Here is a 22,494-nt window from a genome sequence, read left to right on the forward strand (position 1 = left end):
CCTGCAAAATTTTCTTAGCAGTAAACATGGCGGTATTTGTGGCCGCAGGAAATGCTTCGACCCAATTTGAGAATACATCTATACAAACAAGTACATATTTTAAATTTCGACAAGGGGGTAATTGAATAAAGTCAATCTGTATTACCTGAAAAGGACCGCCTGTAGGTGGGATATGAGATGGTTCTGTTGGTATTGCCTTTCCGATATTCTTTCTCAAGCATGTAAGGCATGACATTGCTCTCTTACTTGCATGAGATGAAAATCCTGGGGCGCACCAATATGCTCTTACCAACTTGCACATTCCTTCCTTGCCCAGATGAGTCAGCCCGTGAGCTGCCTCAGCTAAACATGGGAGATATGCTCTGGGGGCCACCGGTTTACCTTGTCCATCCGTCCAGAGTCCTGAGGACTCCTGGCCATATCCCTTTGCCTTCCAGACTGCCTTTTCCTGTGTGGAACACAAATTTTGCATCTCACACAACTTCTGTGTGTTGATGGTATTAAATACCATCAGTTGTGTGGTGTCTGTCTGTCTGGGGGTCCCAGCTGCTAACTTAGCTGCTTCGTCTGCTCGGCTGTTACCAAGTGATACTGGGTCTTGGCTATATGTGTGTGCTTTACACTTGATAACAGCCACTCTGTCGGGTTCCTGTATCGCTGTTAGAAGCCTTTTGATGTGAGCTGCATGCGCTACCGGTGTACCAGCTGCCGTCATGAAATTTCTGAGGCGCCATAGGGCTCCGAAATCATGGACTACCCCGAATGCGTATCTAGAATCGGTGTAGATATTGGCTGATTTGCCCTTAGCCAATTCACATGCTCTGGTTAGGGCGACCAGTTCAGCAACCTGGGCTGAGTGAGGTGGGCCTAGCGGTTCCGCTTCTATGGTGCCTTGGTCATCTACGACTGCGTATCCAGTACACAAGTCTCCCGAGTCTGACTGTTTGTGACAACTACCGTCCGTGTAGAAAGTTAGATCTACATCTTCCAGTGGGTTGTCACTGATGTCAGGCCTTGCGGTAAAATTTTGGGTCAAATATTCCATACAATCATGTGTGTCCTCCTTTGTATTAAATTCTCCTTCCCCACCACTCTCATCCTCCACCCTTTGTGCCTGTCCAGGCACACCTGGGAGATATGTTGCAGGATTTAATGCACTGCATCTCCTTATGGTGATGTTTACGGGGGCCATTAGTGCCAATTCCCATCTTGTAAACCGCGCTGATGAGACGTGCCTGGTTTGGGCAGAATTTAGCAAGGCTGACACTGCATGTGGTGTATGAATTGTGAGGTTGTGACCTAGCACTACATCTTCGCTTTTCGTTACTAGCAATGCTATCGCAGCAACGCTTCGCAAGCATGTGGGGAGGGATCGCGCTACCGTGTCTAGCTGAGCGCTGTAGTATGCTACTGGCCTGCTGGCATCACCGTGCCTTTGGGTTAAGACGCCTGCCGCGCAACCAGCACTTTCTGTTCCGTACAGCTCAAAGGGTTTCCCATAGTCTGGCATACCTAATGCTGGTGCCTGCGTTAGGCACTGTTTAAGTCTCTCAAATGCCTTCTCGGACTCGTTTGTATGCGAAATCCGATCAGGTTTGTTTGAGGAGACCATCTCCTGCAAAGGTAACGCTAGAATGGAAAACCCTGGGATCCAGTTACGGCAATACCCACACATTCCTAAAAATGTTCTGATCTGCTGCTGGGTTTGTGGCAGAGTCATGTCTCTAATTGCTTGAATTCTATCAGCGGTCAGGTGTCTCAGTCCTTGTGTTAGACAGTGTCCCAAGTATTTTACTTTAGTTTGGCATAATTGTAACTTGTCTTTGGAAACCTTGTGTCCTGTGTCTGAAAGATGAAACAGGAGCTGTTTTGTATCCTTCAGGGATGCTTCCAATGAATCAGAACACAGTAGTAGATCATCCACGTACTGTATTAATACTGATCCACTCTCTGGTTGGAAAGACTGTAAACAATCATGCAAAGCCTGGGAAAATATACTTGGACTGTCTATGAAACCTTGTGGTAATCGAGTCCATGTGTATTGGACTCCTCTGTATGTGAATGCAAACAAATATTGGCTGTCAGGGTGCAGGGGTACCGAAAAGAAAGCGGAGCAGAGGTCAATAACAGTGAAAAATTTCGCAGTGGGAGGGATTTGCATAAGGATGACAGCTGGATTTGGCACTACGGGGAACTGACTCTCAACTATTTTGTTAATCCCCCTTAGATCCTGCACTAGCCGGTAACCCCTCCCCCCACTCTTTTTCACAGGGAAGATGGGACTATTGGCAGTGCTGGACGTTCTTACCAGAATGCCCTGTTGTAGCAAGCGCTCTATTACTGGGTAAACTCCTAACTCCACCTCTGGCTTCAGAGGGTACTGTGGGATTTTTGGAGCTATCCTACCATCTTTTACTTGTACAACTACTGGAGCTACGTTTGCCATCAATCCAGTGTCTTGTCCGTCTTTAGTCCAAAGTGACTCTGGTATCTGGGATGTCATTTCTTCTACTTGGGATGGAGTCCTATTTGTCATAATGGTATGTGACATTAATTTTGATGGGGAGTCTAACATGTATTGCACTTCCTGAGCGTGATTCTCAGGTATGTCCAAGAATACACCTTCAGGAGTACAATAGATGACGCACCCCATTTTACACAATAAATCTCTTCCCAGGAGATTAGTCGGTGCCGATGCAGCCAGCAAAAAGGAATGCTAGGTATGTAAAGGCCCTACTGTAATCTCGGCTGGTTTGCTAACAGGGTAGTGCTGGTCTACTCCCGTTACTCCCATGGCTGGAATTGTCTTACCAGTGGTTCTCATGCCCACTGTTGAATTTATCACTGATTTGGCCGCCCCTGTATCTACAAGAAAGTTTAATGATTTACCAGCTACATTGATTGCAATTTCGGGTTCACTTCCAAGATTTGCAATCAATTTTACTGGCTGCAGATTCCAGGTATGGCCACACCCCTATTGGGTATGGTGACCTCCCTGAATCCCGCTGGCAGCAACTACTTGTGAAGGGGTCAAATGGGAACTGCCAGAGGCTTGCCAGTCTCTGTTCGGGGGGTATCTTTTTGTTTCCCCTGCATGTGGCTCATAACTCCGTTTCTGCGGACCCTGCTCCCAATGTCGTGTGTCGTGTCGTTGTCTAGGGGGTTGATATGAGTTTTGTGAATTTTTCACTCTACAGTCTCGTGCCATGTGTCCCTGTCTATGACATGAAAAACAAGTTACCACATTTGACTTACCCACAGGGTTTGGTGATTTATACAAAGGCTGCCTTGTGGTCAGGGCCTGTATACTTACGGCCATTAACTTATCACCTTGTGACTCCCTGTGTCGGGTGATATTCCGGTAGTGATCAATAGCAGCCTCTCTCAAAGTAGCCACCGACAGACCTCGCCAACATGGTTGCGTGGTCTGTACCCTTGTCTTTAATGTCTCTTTTAAACCATCCATTAGTACAGATACTGCTACTTCTCGATGGTTTATGTTTGTTTTAATGTCCTCTATACCTGTGTATTTTGCCATTTCTAGTAATGCCCTGTGAAAATATTCTGCAGCAGTTTCTGACTCTTTCTGTCTAATGGAGAAAATCTTGTTCCACTTAACTACCGCTGGAAAATACTCCTTTAACTGTAAACTTATTCTTTTTACGTTATCTTTGTTGTACACATCTGTAAGAGGTACATCCTGATCTAATCCACAGTCAGCTAAAAATTGAGCTGCGTCGAAATTGGAGGGTAAACATGCCCTCAGCAATACCTGCCAGTCTTTGTTATTGGGCTCTAAAGTGTTTCCTAGGTCTCTGATGTATTTCTGGCTAGCAACTAAATCTTTTCTAGGATCAGGGAATTCAGACACTATGGTTCTTAATTCCATTCGGGAAAATGGGCTGTACATGGCAATGTTCCTAACAGGTGTGATTCCTGTCGTGTCAGTTTTCCCATTTGGCACTGCTATTACCCTAACAGGATTAAGTCTACTAACATCACTCTGTGTAGGTTCTACAGCCTGTGGTGAAATGGTTTCAGCGTAGTGTATGGTGCCGTACTTACCTGTAGATACGACCTCACCTATCCCTCCGCTAGGGGCTTTTGTTACTAATCTTGTGGGTGGAGCCGTGCCTACTGTTGTCTCTGCTATGGTGGCTGCTAGAGAGAGCGCCGATATTGTTGCCGATTCGTCCTCTTGATCACACTCCTGGGGAAAGTTCAAAACAGGGTACAACTTGCATGGGTTAATACTTGCATTTGTTAACTTATTAACATTTACACAGTTGCTAAGTGTTTGTTTGTTACACCCTAATGCGTCATTCTCCGCAACCAATTTCTCTCCTGATATGTATGGTGGCGGCGAGGCCGTCGCTATCAATTTCTTGATAGGATTAGATCCCGCCGCCAGAGCCAATCCTCTCTGTATTTCACCCTCCTGTTGCCATAACTGCAAATAATCATAATGTTGGATTCATCTCTTTGTTGATTTAATGAGACATATCCTCCTCCTTAAATTTTGCAACACTTCTGGGCTAAAGCTACCTACTCTTGGGAATTTCTCCCCGTCATGCACTGTCATTCTCTCCCATTCATCACATAAAACCTCTGTATGTGAACCATATTTTTCACACATTACGTACCTTGCCGACTCGACTGGTCGGTTTACTGAATCAACCCGAACCGAGGTTGATTGCCCCCTTCCTGAACAATTGGCCCCCATAACTTGCAGGCGTTGCTTTCACCACCTCTGACCTTCAATCAGGGTCTTCAGTGAACCCTTACAAAAACCAAAATGTTCACGATAGGCTGACGGTGGCGGTTTACCGAGTACCCCACTCACTCGCCCACGCCGACCAATACGACCCACACACTGCCTTAGCGCTGGCGTACTCGACCCAGGGCCCCTATGAACCTCTATTTACTGGAACATGCGAGGGATATCCGCAGAACACTTACTCTTTCCAGTAACTATTGGTTGTTGGACAATTTCTGAGTGACCAGCGAACTTCCCTTCAGAAAATAAAAAATTACACAAATCACATCAGAGTGTACAAATAGTTTTATGACCGGGTTCGTACACAAATGGTACTGGTCAGATTAACTAATGTACACAATTACGTGCGGTACAATCGTTCAGCACATAAGCAACTAATCTTATGTGCTGAGCGACCAGTGGAATCGAAAATTTCGGCTGCGAATTCCTTCAGCCAGAGCTTTATTGGCCTATGTGGGTTTTGCACCAACCCCCTGGGTTGTGCCCTTTTCTCTTATTTATGGCAGACTTCTTAGTCTGCTGTACCTGGACCTCCTGGTCTGTAGTATGACCTCCTGGTCTACTATACTCTACTGCTCAAATTTTATGTTTAACCAGAGATGCCTCCCTAGCCACCATGCACGTCACTTACATGTATGTACTCCTGCGAGAACTCGACTTCTTGTGGTTCAACCTCAAAAATTGTATAAACTTAAAAACACTCACTCATCACATGTACACTTTTTGTTTCTATTTCTATTTCTGCGCAGAAATTTTCTTTAGACCAGATGTGTTGTGAATTTGGAGAAGGATCTGTTAATCTAAATTTCGGACACTAAAATAGACTTGCGCTACTTACCACGTTGCCACCTTTCCGCCTGTTGCAATAACACTATCATGTGATTTTGAGTTACGTGGGCGTACCCGGACGCTCCGTTGCGTAATTTACGCTGCGTGCGTCGGCCTTTGAGTTGCGTACGCGAGTCTCACCCTTTGTTAGAGACACGTGTACGCAAAGCAAATATCCACCGTAACACAACTAACACGTTTTATCAATGTAGATGATCCTCGATCGTCTACCGCGCAACACACCAATCTCTCCTTATACCTTAGGTAGAGTTGCGTGTGGGCTTTACACTTTATCCCTTTATATATTACATTTACACTTTAACTATGAAATAGCGACAAATCTCTCTTAGCACGTTTTATCAATTATAAAATGGCAAACAGGAGAGTGATATGAAAATACATGAATGAAAAAGAAATGCAGATATGTGCGTGTGTACGCAAGACAGAAATAAACAGTTTTAAAAGACACTAGCGTGTTGTTCTTACCTCCGGTTCCGGATTCCTTCAGCACCCTTTACTAAGCGAAGCAGATGCTTATCCAAACAGCACTACGAGGAACATGACCTCCCGCCCTTTGCTGCTGGATAATGTCTGCTGAAATTACCTAGCAGAGATATGTGAAGGACAGGACGAGCCGCCAATTGATAAAGCTAAATATTTATCTTATTTAAAACCCTTTAAGAGGCCTAAGAACACTGTACGCTATTGACGTATGGAGTACCGTAAGGGTACGCACGTTGCGTAGCAATCGCTTAGCCGAGGTCGAGACGCTCAAGCGTCACGTTCGCTCACGGCCAAGAGATCACAGGCAGGCACACTATTGGCTGCTGACTAACGTAATGGTTCGCTATAGCGTGGCGGACGCTCGGGACCACGAGGAGATCACCAGCGGCGCAGACGCTCACAATGTTAAACCTTTATATCTAAACCATAAACAATGTAATATGCTGTAAAACCTTAGTGTAGAGATAGGGTGTAGATGCAACACAGTGTAACCCTATTAACTTAAAAGCTGTTTGAGCGTCACCGACGCTCTGTGAATACTTAACACTATAAGAAATACACAGATACCGTGCTTAGGGTCTAACGCCTTATATGAATGTTATACTTGCAAAAAGAATAATACAATACAAGTCACACACTACAATATAACATAGACTAACTAACCAGGTAACTACACATGAAATACAATACAATACTATTACGTTTAAGAGAATACGAGAGAAAGAGAAGAGAGAGAGAGAGAGATATGGCCCATAATAACAAGAAAGACAATATGATTGCGGAGAAAACTTACGCACAAGGGGAACGATCGCATGCGCCTCTGGACATCCAGCTCCCGATTTTCAGCAATGAGAACCGTTGAAGAGTGAGCTGGATGTGATCGGCTTGTCTATTTATGCCCCACACACAATACAATTCAATGGTCCCTACAATCTCATTGTTCATTGGACACAGGAATTCCTCCTCGCATTATAACAAAAGGTCATAGGTTGATTCATACAGGTGGGCTGTGACGATTTCCAACTGCTCAGGTGGGTGGGAAACTGGGTTTCCCGCCGCATGGATAAGTAAGTGCAAATAATAGTAAATGGACATAAACTTCTTATGTCCATAACTATTCGCACGAGCGATTAATCCGCTTCAAACCAACACCGGAATACTGCTAATTAAATATTCTTCCGATGGATACTAAACACCACTGTATTACTCTTGTCTGACCCTTCGTATCAAACAAAGAGGGATTTCTCTGTCCATGAACATGCTACATTAACTAAACTTTCAGATTCTATCAAAGGGACCATAATCTACAAAATACATTATATAGTGAAAATATGTAACGATTGAGTCGCACGCTACGAACACATGAACTCTACCGTAAATGCACATACTGCGCGCCCGCGGGTGCCCGCAACAGCGAGTATGCGCACTCACGGGAGAGCGCACGCATGCGCAGCGCGGACCTGTATGAGGTGCAAATATGGCAGTGTGCATCGTGCTATTTTTCTGACTTTGACACCAGCATCAGGCTCTGAGCCTGGTCCTGGTGCAAAAAATATGGGGGACAAAAGACGTAAGGGTTGCCCGTATTTTTAACACCAGCACCGGGCTCCACTAGTCAGAGAGATAATGCCACAGCCGGGGGACACTTTTATATTGGTCCCTGCAGCCCTGGCATTAAATCACCAACTAGTCACCACTGGCCGGGGTACCCTGGAGGAGTGGGGACCCCTTAAATCAAGGGGTCCCCCCCTCCAGCCATCCAAGGACCAGGGGTGAAGCCTGAGGCTGTCCCCTCCATCCAAGGGCGGTGGATGGGAGGCTGATAGCCTTTTGTGTAAAAAAATATATTGGTTTTTGTAGCAGAACTACAAGTCCCAGCAAGCCTCCCCGCAAGCTAGTACTTGGAGAACCACAGTACCAGCATGCGGGGGGGGGGGGAACGGGCCCGCTGGTACCTGTAGTTCTACTACGAAAAAATACCCAAATAAAAACAAAACACACACACCGTGATAGTACAATTTTATTAAACATACATGTGCACTTACATACATACATACTTACCTATGTTGACACGAAGCAGTTGGTCCCCTTGTCCAGTAGAATCCAGGGGTACCTGTAAATAAAATTATACTTACAAAGAATCTGGGGTAGATCGGTCCTCTTCTTAACAGTTATAATCCAGGGACTTGGTAAAATAAAAAAATGGAATACCCGATCCACGCACTAAAAGGGGATCCATGTTTACACATGGATCCCCTTTTCCCGACTGGCGGGACCCCCCGTGACTGCTGTCAAAGAGGGTCCCTTTGGCCAATCAGGGAATGCCTCTTCATGGCACTCTCCTGATTGGCTGTGCGCTCCTGAACTGTCATTCAGGCTGCGCACGGTAGATACAATGTAGTGCAGAGGTGCTCCATTATATCCAAAGATGGGAACTTTGCCGTCTGCGGCAGACCACGAGGTTAAGTGGGGTCACTCTTGTGGTTGGCCCCACTTAACTTCGCGGCCTCCCGCAAACCGCAAAGTTTCCACCATTGCTTATAATGGAGCAGCGATCATATACATTCTCTCCTTTGCGCTGCCGCATGACTGACAGTCCAGGCCAGCGCAACCAATCAGGAGAGCGCCAATACGTGGAGCTCCCTGATTGGAGGTTGGGACCCTCTTTGACATTAGTCACGAGGGGTCCCGACATTCGGGGAAAGGGGATACATGTGTAAACATGGATCCCCTTTCAGTGCGTGGGTTCGGGTGAGCGGTTTGTTGTTTTGCCAAGTTCCTGGATTATAACTTTTAAGAAGAGGACAGATCTACCCTGGATTCTTTGTAAGTAAAATTTGATTTACAGGTACCCCTGGATTCTACTGGACAAGAGGACCGAGTGCTTCGTGTCAACAATGGTAAGTATGTGTGTATGTAAGTGTGCATGTATGTTTAATAAACTTATACTTTCACGGTGTGTGTGTAGTGGTTTTTTTTAGTATTTTTTTGTAGTACAACTACAGGTACCAGCGGAACCGATTTTACCACGCATGCTGGTACTTGTAGTTCTCCAAGTACAAGTTTGCTGGTAGGATACCTAGTTCTGCAACAAAAAACAATATTCTACTTTTACGCAAAAGGCTATCAGCCTCCCATCCACCGGCCACGGATGGGGGGGACAGCCTCGGGCTTCCCCCCTGGCCCTTGGGTGGCTGGAGGGGGGACCCCTTTATTTAAGGGGTTCCCACTCCTCCAGGGTACCCCGGCAAGGGTTGACTAGTTGGGTATTTAATGCCAGGGCCACAGGGACCAATAGAAAAGTGTCCCCCGTGTCACGAACCTCGGGCAGCGGCGACCGCGCTTGTCCCTGCGGGTGGCCTGGTCTGCCCGGCGCCTCTCTTCCCCTGACGGTCTCCGGCTTCAGCGGCGGGTCAGCGCTGCTCTCTGGCGGCTTCCCGGAAGCAAGGACGCCGCCATCACAAGCGAGGGCAAGGAGGCGGAGCAGGTCTGACGTCACCTGCCTGCTCCGCCAATCAGGCTAGGGCGGGGAATTTAAAATCAGATACCAGGCGGAGATCCGGTGCCTGAGTATCTTCGTTTCTCCTGCGGAAGCTGTGATTCCAGAGCTCCCTCGTCCCTGCAAGCATCCTGTGCTTCCAAGCATCCTGTGCCTCCAAGCATCCTGTGCCTCCAAGCATCCTGTGCCTCCAAGCATCCTGAGCCTCCAAGCACCTCGTGCCTCCAAGCACCTCTGTGCCTCCAAGCACCTCCGTGCCTCCAATTATCTCCGTGCCTCCAATTATCTCCGTGCCTCCAATTATCTCCGTGCCTCCAATTATATCAGTGCCTCCAATTATCTCCGTGCCTACAAGCACCTCGTGCCTCCAAGCACCTCGTGCCTCCAAGCACCTCTGTGCCTCCAAGCACCTCTGTGCCTCCAAGCACCTCGTGCCTCCAAGCACCTCTGTGCCTCCAAGCACCTCTGTGCCTCTAAGCACCTCCGTGCCTCCAAGCACCTCCGTGCCTCCAAGCACCTCCGTGCCTCCAGTTACCTCCGTGTCTCCAAGCACCTCGTGCCTCCAAGCACCTCATCCCTCCAAACACCCCGGTGTCTTCAAACACCTCCGTGCCTCCAAGCACCTCCGTGCCTCCAAGCACCTCCGTGCCTCCAAGCACCTCCGTGCCTCCAGTTACCTCCGTGTCTCCAAGCACCTCGTGCTTCCAAGCACCTCATTCCTCCAAACACCTCGGTGTCTCCAAACACCTCCGTGCCTCCAAGCACCTCCGTGCCTCCAAGCACCTCCGTGCCTCCAAGGGCCTCCCAGCACTCCCTGTACTCCCAGCACCTCAGTGCCTCCAATACCACAGTGTCTCCAATATCTCAGTACCCCAGCCTTCAGTATTTCTACAAGTCTTGTCTTACAGGAGACCTTCAAGAATTCCTCTGGGCCTCCCGCCTGCCGTCTTAGTCCTGCATGAGGAAGACCTACATCCGGCCATCTCTACTACGACCCAGTGGCGGTTCCTCTTCCCGGTCATCGGAAGAAGCCCCGAGTCCACAACACTCCCAAACCAGGTCAGTGATAGTATACTCAGGCCCCATGGACTCAGGGAATCGGAACACGGACTCGAGTGCCATCCAGAACCTGGCTTCTCGAGTGCAAAGTCAGGAAGCAGCGCAAGGCCAGGTGATGCAGTACCTCCAGCAGTTGTCCGGGCGTCTGGATCAGATTCAGGCGTCTCTGGCCTCAGTAATTCCGGCACCTGTTCCAGTAGTCGCACCAGTTGCCGTTGCCAGCAATGTTCAACCATCGGCCGGTGTCACTCCACGCCTTCAGTTGCCTACTCCGTCCCGCTATAATGGGAATCCCAAAAATTGTCGTGGTTTCTTGAACCAATGCGAGGTACATTTCGAGCTACTTGCACACAACTTTCCTACAGACCGGTCCAAGGTAGCATATTTTATTTCTCTGTTGGAAGGTTCTGCTTTGGATTGGGTGTCTCCATTATGGGAACGATCTGATCCCATGGTTTCCAACTACACCAACTTCATCTCGTCCTTTCGTAGGATTTTCGACGAGCCCGGCAGAATGACCACTGCTTCTTCCGATTTGCTCCGTGTTCGGCAGGGCGCCCGTTCCGTGGGCCAGTACGTGGTTCATTTCCAGACCATTGCTTCCGAACTACGCTGGAATAATGACGCCCTGAGAGCTGCCTTCTGGAACGGTCTTTCCGACCGGCTAAAAGATGAGCTGGTTACTAGAGATCTGCCGGATCCATTAGAAGATTTGATTTCCCTTTGCGTCAAGGTGGATCTTCGGATGCAGGAGCGTGGAAGAGAACGTAGCCGTTCGGATCGTTCCAGGTTCCGGAATCCTACTCCTAGGCCGGTGGCCTCACCTAGCTCAGATGAGCCCATGCAAATTAACCGCTCCCGACTGTCTCCGGAAGAACGACAGCATCGTCGTGAGGGTAAACTCTGCCTTTACTGTGGAGCCGCAGATCATTTTCTTAAATCTTGTAAAGCCCGTCCGGGAAACGGGCAGGCCTAGCTTGTTCCGGAGGAGTCAAGCTGGGAGTTACGACAAAAGCTTCTCCAACTTCGGACTGCTTGCTTCCAGTAACTCTAGTCTCCAATTCAGTCTCCAGGTCTTGTGAAGCCCTATTGGATTCCGGAGCTGCAGGGAACTTCGTTTCTTCCTTCTGTGCCCAAAGTTTGGGTTTAAAGTTACGGCCTATCGAGCGGCCAATTTCACTGACGGCTATCAACGGGACTAGAATTTCCAAAGGTCTTATAATGTGGCGCACGGGGCCAGTTAAGCTGCAGGTCGGGGCTCTACATCAGGAAGATTTGGAACTCTTGGTAATCCCAGAAATGCCCCATGATCTGGTTCTTGGAATGCCTTGGCTGAAAAGTCATAATCCCCACATCGACTGGAAGTCGTCACAAATTCTGTCCTGGAGTCCCTTTTGTCACACTAACTGTCTTACTCCTGTTTGTCCGCTCCGTGTTACCTCCAAAACGGATGAAGAGCACATTCCGGAGGCATATCAAGGGTACAAGGACGTATTTTCGGAACAAGCTGCTGACCTGTTACCACCTCACAGGCCTTGGGACTGCCCTATTGACCTTGTCCCAGGGAAGACGCCACCTCGTGGTCGCACATATCCTCTGTCTCTTCCCGAGACTCAAGCCATGTCGGAGTATATTAAGTCCAATATGCTCAAGGGATTCATTCGCCCCTCTTCCTCCCCTGCTGGTGCAGGCTTCTTTTTCGTGAAGAAAAAGGACGGGGGGTTGAGACCATGCATCGACTACCGCGGCCTAAACGACATTACTATTAAGAATAAATACCCCTTGCCACTAATCACAGAGTTATTTGATAGGGTTCATGGTGCCCGCATTTTTTCAAAACTCGACTTGAGAGGAGCTTATAATCTTATACGCATCCGAGAAGGGGATGAATGGAAGACTGCCTTTAATACCCGAGATGGGCATTACGAATACTTGGTGATGCCGTTTGGTCTTAGTAATGCTCCCGCGGTTTTCCAGGGATTCGTCAACGAAATCTTTCGTGATATGCTGTATCAGAGCGTTGTGGTATATCTGGACGACATACTGATTTTTTCCAAGAATCTTGTCGAACACAGGACTCAAGTCAAAGAGGTGCTACACCGTTTACGAGAGAATCATCTCTACGCCAAGCTTTCCAAATGTACCTTTGAAGTAACATCTATTCCGTTCCTCGGTTATGTCATCTCGGGGACGGAGCTTCGCATGGATCCGGAAAAGTTGTCGGCCATTCGTGACTGGACTCAGCCTCTTTCCCTGAAAGCAATACAAAGGTTCCTGGGCTTTGCGAACTACTACAGGAAATTCATTAAGGGTTTCTCCACCATTGTTGCGCCCATTACTGCCCTGACGAGGAAGGGTTCTAATCCTAGTTTGTGGCCTCCGGAAGCCATTGTAGCTTTTTCTCGCCTAAAGTTAGCTTTCATGACGGCTCCAGTTCTCCAACAACCAAATTTCGAGGAACCCTTCTTCTTAGAAGTTGATGCATCTTCAGTCGGGGTTGGGGCTGTTCTCTCCCAGTATTCCTCTGATAAAAAATTACATCCGTGTGGCTTCCATTCTCGTAAATTCTCTCCAGCCGAACGAAATTACACTATTGGAGACCAGGAACTCTTGGCAATCAAATCTGCCTTGGAAGAATGGAGATATCTTCTAGAAGGGGCTAAACATGTGTTTACCATCTACACGGATCACAAGAATTTGCTGTACATCAAATCCGCACAATGCTTGAATCCTCGCCAGGCGAGATGGGCACTTTTCTTTTCCCGATTCTCGTTCATTATCAAGTACCGGGCCGGGACTCTCAATATTAAAGCAGATGCGCTTTCTCGTTCACAAGTTCCCACAGACGAGGATGAACCTCCGGAGCGGGGTTTAATTCTGAATCCAGTTTCTGTCTCTGCTGCTTTAACTACTCCAGCTCCTCCTCCTGGAAGAATGTCCGTGCCAGCTAGATTCCGCCCAGGAATACTACTGTGGGCCCATAACTCCAAGTTTTCCGGTCATCCCGGCGCTCAGAAGATGTACAAGTTTCTGCAAAGGTCTTACTGGTGGAACACCATGAGGAAGGATGTACAAGATTGCGTTAATTCGTGTCCCCAATGTACACAACATAAATCTCCTCGTCTGCCTCCTGCAGGGTTACTTCGTCCTCTGCCTATCCCTGTGAGACCCTGGACTCACATTTCCATGGACTTCATCACTGACTTGCCTTGTTCCAAGGGTTGCAACACCGTTTGGGTTATCGTTGACCGTTTTTCGAAGATGGCACACTTTGTGCCCTTGACTGGTCTCCCGACAGCACCGAAACTGGCTCTATTGTTTATCCGAGAACATTTTCGTTTGCATGGGTTGCCACAAGAGATTGTTTCTGACCGTGGAGTACAGTTCACCGCCAGGTTTTGGAAAGCCCTTTGTTCAACTCTACACATTAAACTTAAGTTTTCGTCTGCTTATCATCCCCAAACAAATGGGCAAACGGAACGAGTCAATCAAGATCTAGAGACTTTTCTTCGTTTGTATCTCTCTCCTTCACAGGACAACTGGGTGGAGTTGTTGCCTTGGGCGGAGTTTGCCCATAACCATTTGTTTCATTCTTCCACTGGGGAATCACCATTTTTCGTCAACTACGGGTTCCATCCCCGTGTTCCGGAATTTCCAAGCCTTCCGATAATAGAGGTTCCTGCTGTAGCGTCCACTCTACGACACTTTGGACAAATTTGGAGAAAGGTTCATGCTAATCTTAAGCAGGTTTCTGTTCGGTACAAGTTCTTCGCAGATAAGAAACGGCAAGCCGCACCTCAATATAAAGTTGGGGACAGGGTATGGCTGTCCACACGGAATCTCCGGTTGAAAGTGCCCACCATGAAATTTGCTCCAAGGTTCATCGGTCCTTACCCTGTGCTACAAGTCTTAAATCCTGTGGTCTGTAAACTGGGTTTGCCTGCCCATCTTCGAATACCTAACGCCTTTCATGTTTCTCTACTCCGTCCCCTCATTCTGAATCGGTTCCACTCAGCACTCCCTAGGCCAACGTCCGTAGTGGCAGAAGCTGGAGCGGAGTTTGAAATCAAAGCTATTCTTGACTCTCGTTATCTTCATAAAAAATTACAGTACTTGGTGGACTGGAAGGGTTATGGTCCTGAGGAGAGAAGTTGGATTGGGGCTACTGAAGTAACGGCTCCTCGTCTGATTCGGATCTTCCACTCCAGACATCCGACTAAGCCCGGGAAGTGTCCAGGGGCCACTCCTGGAGGAGGGGGTACTGTCACGAACCTCGGGCAGCGGCGACCGCGCTTGTCCCTGCGGGTGGCCTGGTCTGCCCGGCGCCTCTCTTCCCCTGACGGTCTCCGGCTTCAGCGGCGGGTCAGCGCTGCTCTCCGGCGGCTTCCCGGAAGCAAGGACGCCGCCATCACAAGCGAGGGCAAGGAGGCGGAGCAGGTCTGACGTCACCTGCCTGCTCCGCCAATCAGGCTAGGGCGGGGAATTTAAAATCAGATACCAGGCGGAGATCCGGTGCCTGAGTATCTTCGTTTCTCCTGCGGAAGCTGTGATTCCAGAGCTCCCTCGTCCCTGCAAGCATCCTGTGCTTCCAAGCATCCTGTGCCTCCAAGCATCCTGTGCCTCCAAGCATCCTGAGCCTCCAAGCACCTCGTGCCTCCAAGCACCTCTGTGCCTCCAAGCACCTCCGTGCCTCCAATTATCTCCGTGCCTCCAATTATCTCCGTGCCTCCAATTATCTCCGTGCCTACAAGCACCTCGTGCCTCCAAGCACCTCGTGCCTCCAAGCACCTCTGTGCCTCCAAGCACCTCTGTGCCTCCAAGCACCTCGTGCCTCCAAGCACCTCTGTGCCTCCAAGCACCTCTGTGCCTCTAAGCACCTCCGTGCCTCCAAGCACCTCCGTGCCTCCAAGCACCTCCGTGCCTCCAGTTACCTCCGTGTCTCCAAGCACCTCGTGTCTCCAAGCACCTCATCCCTCCAAACACCCCGGTGTCTTCAAACACCTCCGTGCCTCCAAGCACCTCCGTGCCTCCAAGCACCTCCGTGCCTCCAGTTACCTCCGTGTCTCCAAGCACCTCGTGCTTCCAAGCACCTCATTCCTCCAAACACCTCGGTGTCTCCAAACACCTCCGTGCCTCCAAGCACCTCCGTGCCTCCAAGGGCCTCCCAGCACTCCCTGTACTCCCAGCACCTCAGTGCCTCCAATACCACAGTGTCTCCAATATCTCAGTACCCCAGCCTTCAGTATTTCTACAAGTCTTGTCTTACAGGAGACCTTCAAGAATTCCTCTGGGCCTCCCGCCTGCCGTCTTAGTCCTGCATGAGGAAGACCTACATCCGGCCATCTCTACTACGACCCAGTGGCGGTTCCTCTTCCCGGTCATCGGAAGAAGCCCCGAGTCCACAACACTCCCAAACCAGGTCAGTGATACCCCGGCTGTGGCATTATCTCTCTGACTAGTGGAGCCCGGTGCTGGGATGAAAAATATGGGGGACCCCTATGTTTTTTGTTCCCCGTATTTTTGCCCCTAGGACCAGGCGCAGAGCCTGATGCTGGTTGTTGAAATATGGGGGGACCCTATTCATTTTGTACCCCATATTTTAACAACCATCATCGGCTCTAAGAGCCCAAGGCTGGTTATTCATAGGAGAGGGGACCCCACGCAAAAGCAGTTCTATTTTTTTGGCGTGATTTTTTTACGATTTGTTAATTTTTCATAGCAGGGTTTCACGAATCCCGGCCGACATTTTTTTAGTAAATGACCATGTTCTATAGCTAAACAGCCGAATTTGACCGAAGGTGTATTCAATCGTAATTTTGTACTCTGTGTTTACAAAAAATATGAATTCCATCATCACTGCCGAGATTTGACTTTAATAAATTCCTGATTTGGACACTTTGAAAAAAAAACAAATCGACCAAAATCGGACAAAATCAAATTATTAGTAAATATACCCCCAGGTGTTATTCTTGACTCTGAACTGTAGTTTGTACCTAACATTCAACCTGTCTCAAAATCATGTTACATCTATCTAAGAAACATATCAAAAATTCAAACATATCTTACACAAGACATGGTGAAAACTCTAATCCATGCAGTCATTATCTCCTGCATTGATTATAGCACAATAGTCTTCTGACTGTTCTCCTAAAAAATAGGCTCTCACCCCTACAAACCATTTTGAATGCAGTTGTGAGGCTGATTTTCCTCGCTAGACATTCATCGCTGCGGATCCTCTCTGTCAGTCTGTCCATTGGCTACTGGTATTCTACCATATTCACTATATAGTAATTTTACTTACATACAAGGCTACTAACCAAACTGCACCAACATATATCTCTTCACTCATCTTAAAACATTTACCTACCCAACCTGTCCATTCTGCACAAGATCGGCATCTCTAATCCACACGCATTACTTGCTCCCACTCAAAATTACAGGATTTTATCTGGGCTGCGCCGACTCTGTGGAATGCCCTCCAATGCACAATAAGACTCACCTCTAGTTTCCAAACCTTCAAACGTTCCTTTAAAACTCGCCTCTTCAGGCAAGCTTATCAGATTCCGGACCCACCCACATAACCTTCAATGTCTGTACAGTCTTCACATAACCAGTGCCGGCAGAACCCGCTCAGTAAAGGGATGCAAAGCAAGTATGCGCCAGGAAGGTAAGGCACTCTCCCTGCTCTGCATCCCTGTGCTGTGTGCTATTGCTGTCAGCTGCTGCTGCGCCTGTAACACTGCAGCAGACAGCGGAGCTGGCAGCAGGAGGCGCGGCTCTCCTAGACCACCCATGCCTATAGATTGTAAGCTTGCGAGCAGGGCCTTCTTACCTCTGTCTGTCTGTTTTTACCCAGTTTTGTTCTATTACTGTAAAGCGCAACGGAATATGCTGCGCTATATAAGAAACTGCTAATAAATAAATAAATAATAAATGCCGCTGATGTGTCAATGCAGTGGCACCAGCGGGAGGAGAGGGGGAGTTGGAAGGGTCTGACGTAACAACGAGCAAGTGATGGCTCCGGGAGCAGAGAGATTCTGTTACTGCTAAATGCAGTACGGCCAGGAGCCACTAGATGCCCCCATCTCCACCTGCCAGAAGGAACAATAGACAGAAAGACAGCACGGGACCCTGTGAGTGTGTAGATGAAGATCAACTGAGTCAGTTTGTTTTTCTGTGTAATAATCCCTGTCTGTCTGTCTATCTGTACAGTTTCTGTCTATGTATCTAATCTATCTATATCTGCCTATATCAAGCAACCTCTATATACTGTATGTGGGGGTGGATATACATACATATATATATATATATATATATACATATATATATATATATGTGGTGATGGGGGAAAGCTTATCGGCGCTTAACCGCGATACCAAATTGTACTAGAATGTAGACCAGGATGTTTATGAATGAGCAAAAAGTCTCCTTTTTCTAGACACTCCCTTTAAGATATTCGGGCGTCAGCTACACCTTAAAGAAAGAAGCATTGGTAAGGTGCTTCATGTATAGTATAAAAGAAAGAGAGGATAAGGTGATTTTAAGCGACCAGTGGTGTCTTATACTAGGAGGAGACTCAAATTTAAAAGAAAATATTTTTAATAAATGTAATAGGCACCAATAAAAGTGAATAAAATAATAGCCCTATTACAAGGAGCCAAAAAATTACTAAAACTGTATATAAGACATAAGTTAGTATAAAATTAATAATACGAACTTAAATTAGACAGGAGGAAAAAACGTCCTAATAATAAAAAACTGGACATAAGATCAGCATAAAAAAGTACATAAATAAGGTTCTTAGCTTTTTGAGAGGGTATGTATCATAGCACCCAACGCGTTTCGTCCTATCTGGACTTCATCAAGGGGTGACAAACAATTGGGACAGCTCATCTATATATACCTGTATTAGTAAGGAAGTGATAGCTACATCACTTCCTGTCAATTAACAGGTGTCAAATTTCATATATTGTTTAAACATTTCAAAACATAATGACATTACTCCTACAGCATAGTACCATTATGCTGTGCAAAACCGCTTTGTAAATAACTGTTTCTATGTGTTATAGTTTGTAAAAAACACTGATAAAGTTTATAGTCCTGGACTTCCTGTCCGGATCGCGGGTGACGTCACGTCCGCCCCGCTTCCGGCGTCCGGCAGTCTTCATTGCGCATGCGCCGAGTGCGGGTTGTGGAGAGTTCCTGTCCGACATCAGATGCGCATGCGCCTGTTCTCCCATCTAGTAACAGTGGTTGGAAACGTGCACATAGTAGCGGCGGCCATTTTCTTGGAGTACATTCCCCCAGGCATCTATTTGTGCAGTCATGTGGTTGCGGCGGCCATTTTGGATATGATTGTTCATAATGGAAATGAGCTCATAACTGAAAATAAAGACAAAAACGTGATTCAGAAAAATTGTTTATGCAAATATTTCGTATTTCTATTCAGTTCTACTGATATCTCTGGTCCCAGGTATAGGAATACTTAAACAGTCAGTGCAATTAGATGCCTAGCTGATAATTAGAATAACAACATAAAGGGCAAGAGGACATCGATTATTTCATAATGTAGTAAAGTGAGGCTTAATAGTGCTGATAGTTTCTAGTCATATACTTGTATAGCTTAGGCCAAAATATGAGTGTGAATATAATCATTCTCACGTGGAAGATGGTATAGCAGCAGACATACTGATTCACAATGAGCAAATTGCAGGTATTAGCGTAGTTGGTGTGTATTAAAAGCATTAAAAGCATATTTGCACCGAAGTTCCCATGGGAGGGTGATAGAGGGTATATTACTAGTTAATACAATAGCCTCTTAGCCCTTGCTCAAGAAAATTACAGCACCCAGTCTTCCATGATGGTTCCCCATCTATGTACAAGTTGGGCCCAGCACTGCTTGGCTTCCAAGATCGAACGGAGTTGGGCATCTCCAGTGCGGTATGGCTGTAGTATTGGCGTGGTTTTTGGAGGTATCATAATAACGACGTGGTACGAGAAGTGAACGTAGTGGAAACTACAGAAAGTAAGAAGAGACAGGTTGCCCAAATCGGAAGAAAAAGTGCGGTCAGCTTACGTTACAGAAAGGGGGCTATTTCATAGCCTTCATTGAAGCCATCTGGGTGCAAGGTGTTGAGTTCAAAGATCCAGAACATTTCCCTTTTCGATAAAAGATTGGAGAGATCACCGCCTCTCTCGCCCAATGAGACTAGCTCAATGCCCTTGAAGGTTAGTTCGTCAGGATCCGAGTCGTGGCAAGCATGGAAGTGTTTCGGTACTGCATGTGTTAGTACTTTGTTTTTAATGTTTCTTATATGTTCCTGTATACGGATTTTTAAAGGTCTTTTCGTTTTCCCTATGTACTTCATCCCACACGAGCACTCCAGCATGTAAATCACTGACACCGTATTACAGTTGATAAACTGCTTGATCTTATACTCTTTTGATCCATTGGTATTCTTGAAGGTTTTCCTAGTAGGGTGTACGTACCGGCATATATTGCAGCGGCCGCATTTATAACAACCAACGCATTTGGGCATGTTTGATCGTACTTCCGGGTTCCTCAGCATGCTTGGTGCCACCAGATCTTTGAGGTTTTGCGACTTCCTAAATACCACTAAAGGATCCTTTGGGAGATAGTCCTTTAAAATAGGATCCATCAGGAGGATGTTCCAGTGTTTTTTAAGGGTTTTCTTAATAATATTCTCATGTCTGCTGTACGTGGTGATAAAACGCACTGTGTCATCTCCTTTTTCCTTTGTTTTATATTTCAGAAGTTGTTTCCTCTCCAAATTCTTGGCCTTTTTCTGTGTAATAATCCCTGTCTGTCTGTCTATCTATCTGTACAGTTTCTGTCTATGTATCTAATCTATCTATATCTGCCTATATCAAGCAACCTCTATATACTGTATGTGGGGGTGGATATACATATATATATATATATATATATATATATATATATACATACACAGTCCATAGGTCGGGAGGCACTCAGAGACTGGACATTGGTGAATGTAAAAAACCCAGCAGGGTGTGTTTAAGCAAATGGTGACGTTTTGGGGACTTGTCCCCTACTTCAGACAAAAATATAGTGCAAAGTGTGACAATAAATACAAAAGATAATGAGTAATAACTTACCCCCCTCCTGTTCCTCCCCCAGTGTTGTCCGTGATCCTGTCCCAGTGTGAGGCGGCATAGCGTTTGTACGGCTGCTAAAAACTGCTAGCTTACGAACAACTCGGAATGGCCACCAATGTTCTTTCTTCTGCAAATGCAGCAGAGCTCTTAAAAAGGCGTAATAGTCAGATTCATGTTAATCTACAAAGCAACATGCATGATATTGAGAAGTGTGGTCAAGTGTTATGGTGCAGTGGTATGGCAGCTACATTCCCCAAAAGGTATCTTTGTCTTGAAACAACCAATTAAATGGACAGCCAGGATCACCCAGACACACTTCAACTTGTTACATACACCTTTGCAACAGCAATAGTTGGAAAAAGACTTTGAAGTCCTCATGATGTGTTTTAGAAAGTTGTTTATTCATGCATAAATGCAATAAAAAAATAAATAAAAAAATATAAAATGTTTAAATAGTTTTTAAAAACAGAAGAGAAAACACCCCAACAATGAGATATGGTTTGTTCCACTCTATTCCATAAGGCCTGGAGACATGTACACCTCACCGCACTGTTCCCAAGAAAAAAAGAAGGGAGAAAATTTAGTGCCAGATTTTTATACCCACTTTGAAACCGCAGCTCACTGTCTGAGTAAAACTTGCAGTTACTCGTCATCATCAGCTGCAGCTCAGAGACAGAAACGGTCCATTGTAGTGTTTACTGTAAAAAGCCATACGCAATTATTAGTCCCAAATCACCCCTGATAACACTGGCGGAACTAGCGAGCAGTGGGCCCAGGTGCAACAAAATGCTTTGCCCCCCCCCCCCTCTCATCCCGTCCAAGTCCACCCTCTCACCCCCCACCTCCAAATTAGAGATTCTTTGCATGCTCCCGTATAATAGATAGATAGATAGATAGATAGATAGATATTGATACATTATTTAAAAAAAGGGATTGCTGGCCACACAGGTGTAGGTATATGTATATATATATATATATATATGTATATATATATACATAATATTCAGCGGCACTCAGGGATGCAAAGTACAGTACGACATAACAGGGTAGAGATACACATACCAAGGGGATCCGTTCAGGCTTAGGATGTGGATGTGTCCTAGATTCAGGATGTGGAGAGGGGGATGATTATTTGCATGCAATGGGGGCACTGTGCTGGAGAGGATCTGGTGAGGGTGACCTGCTCAGGGCCCGGGAAATGGATGCCTAGCAACAGTTGCGTAACTATACATTTTAGTGCTGTGTGCAAGAAACGGCATCAGCCCCCCCCCCCCTTTATGTAAAACGGGCAGTGCGCTCCTAAGGCGCATGCAAAAAATATAGGGGCGTGGCTTCATGGGGAAGGGGTGTGGCCGCAAAAGAATACCAATTCATATGACGGTGCACAGTAGTCTCCATTATTCAAATTACGCCGCACAGTCGCACCACTACACCAGGTAGAGCCCTTTTAACACATTACGGCAGACAGTCCCCCTTTTTTACACATTACAGCAGACAATCCCCCTTTTAACACTTTTACGGCAAACAGCATCCCCTTTTTTACACATAACTTCAGACAGCGTCCCCTTTTTACACATTACGGCAGACAGCGTCCCCTTTTTATCACACACTACGGCAGACAGAGTCCCCTTTATAACACATATTATGGCAGACAGCGTCCCCTTTTTACACATTACGTCAGACAGGGTCC

At 46.8% G+C, this 22,494-nt stretch overlaps 1 pseudogene; it reads right to left on the reverse strand.

Moving 5' to 3' along the window:
- Positions 1-19,502: 19,502 nt before the first annotated feature.
- Positions 19,503-19,621, reverse strand: LOC134950075 (5S ribosomal RNA; annotated as a pseudogene).
- Between the last annotated feature and the right edge of the window lie 2,873 nt (positions 19,622-22,494).

The sequence above is a fragment of the Pseudophryne corroboree genome, chromosome 8 (assembly GCF_028390025.1).
Source record: "Pseudophryne corroboree isolate aPseCor3 chromosome 8, aPseCor3.hap2, whole genome shotgun sequence".
Classification (NCBI taxonomy): Eukaryota; Metazoa; Chordata; class Amphibia; order Anura; family Myobatrachidae; genus Pseudophryne; species Pseudophryne corroboree.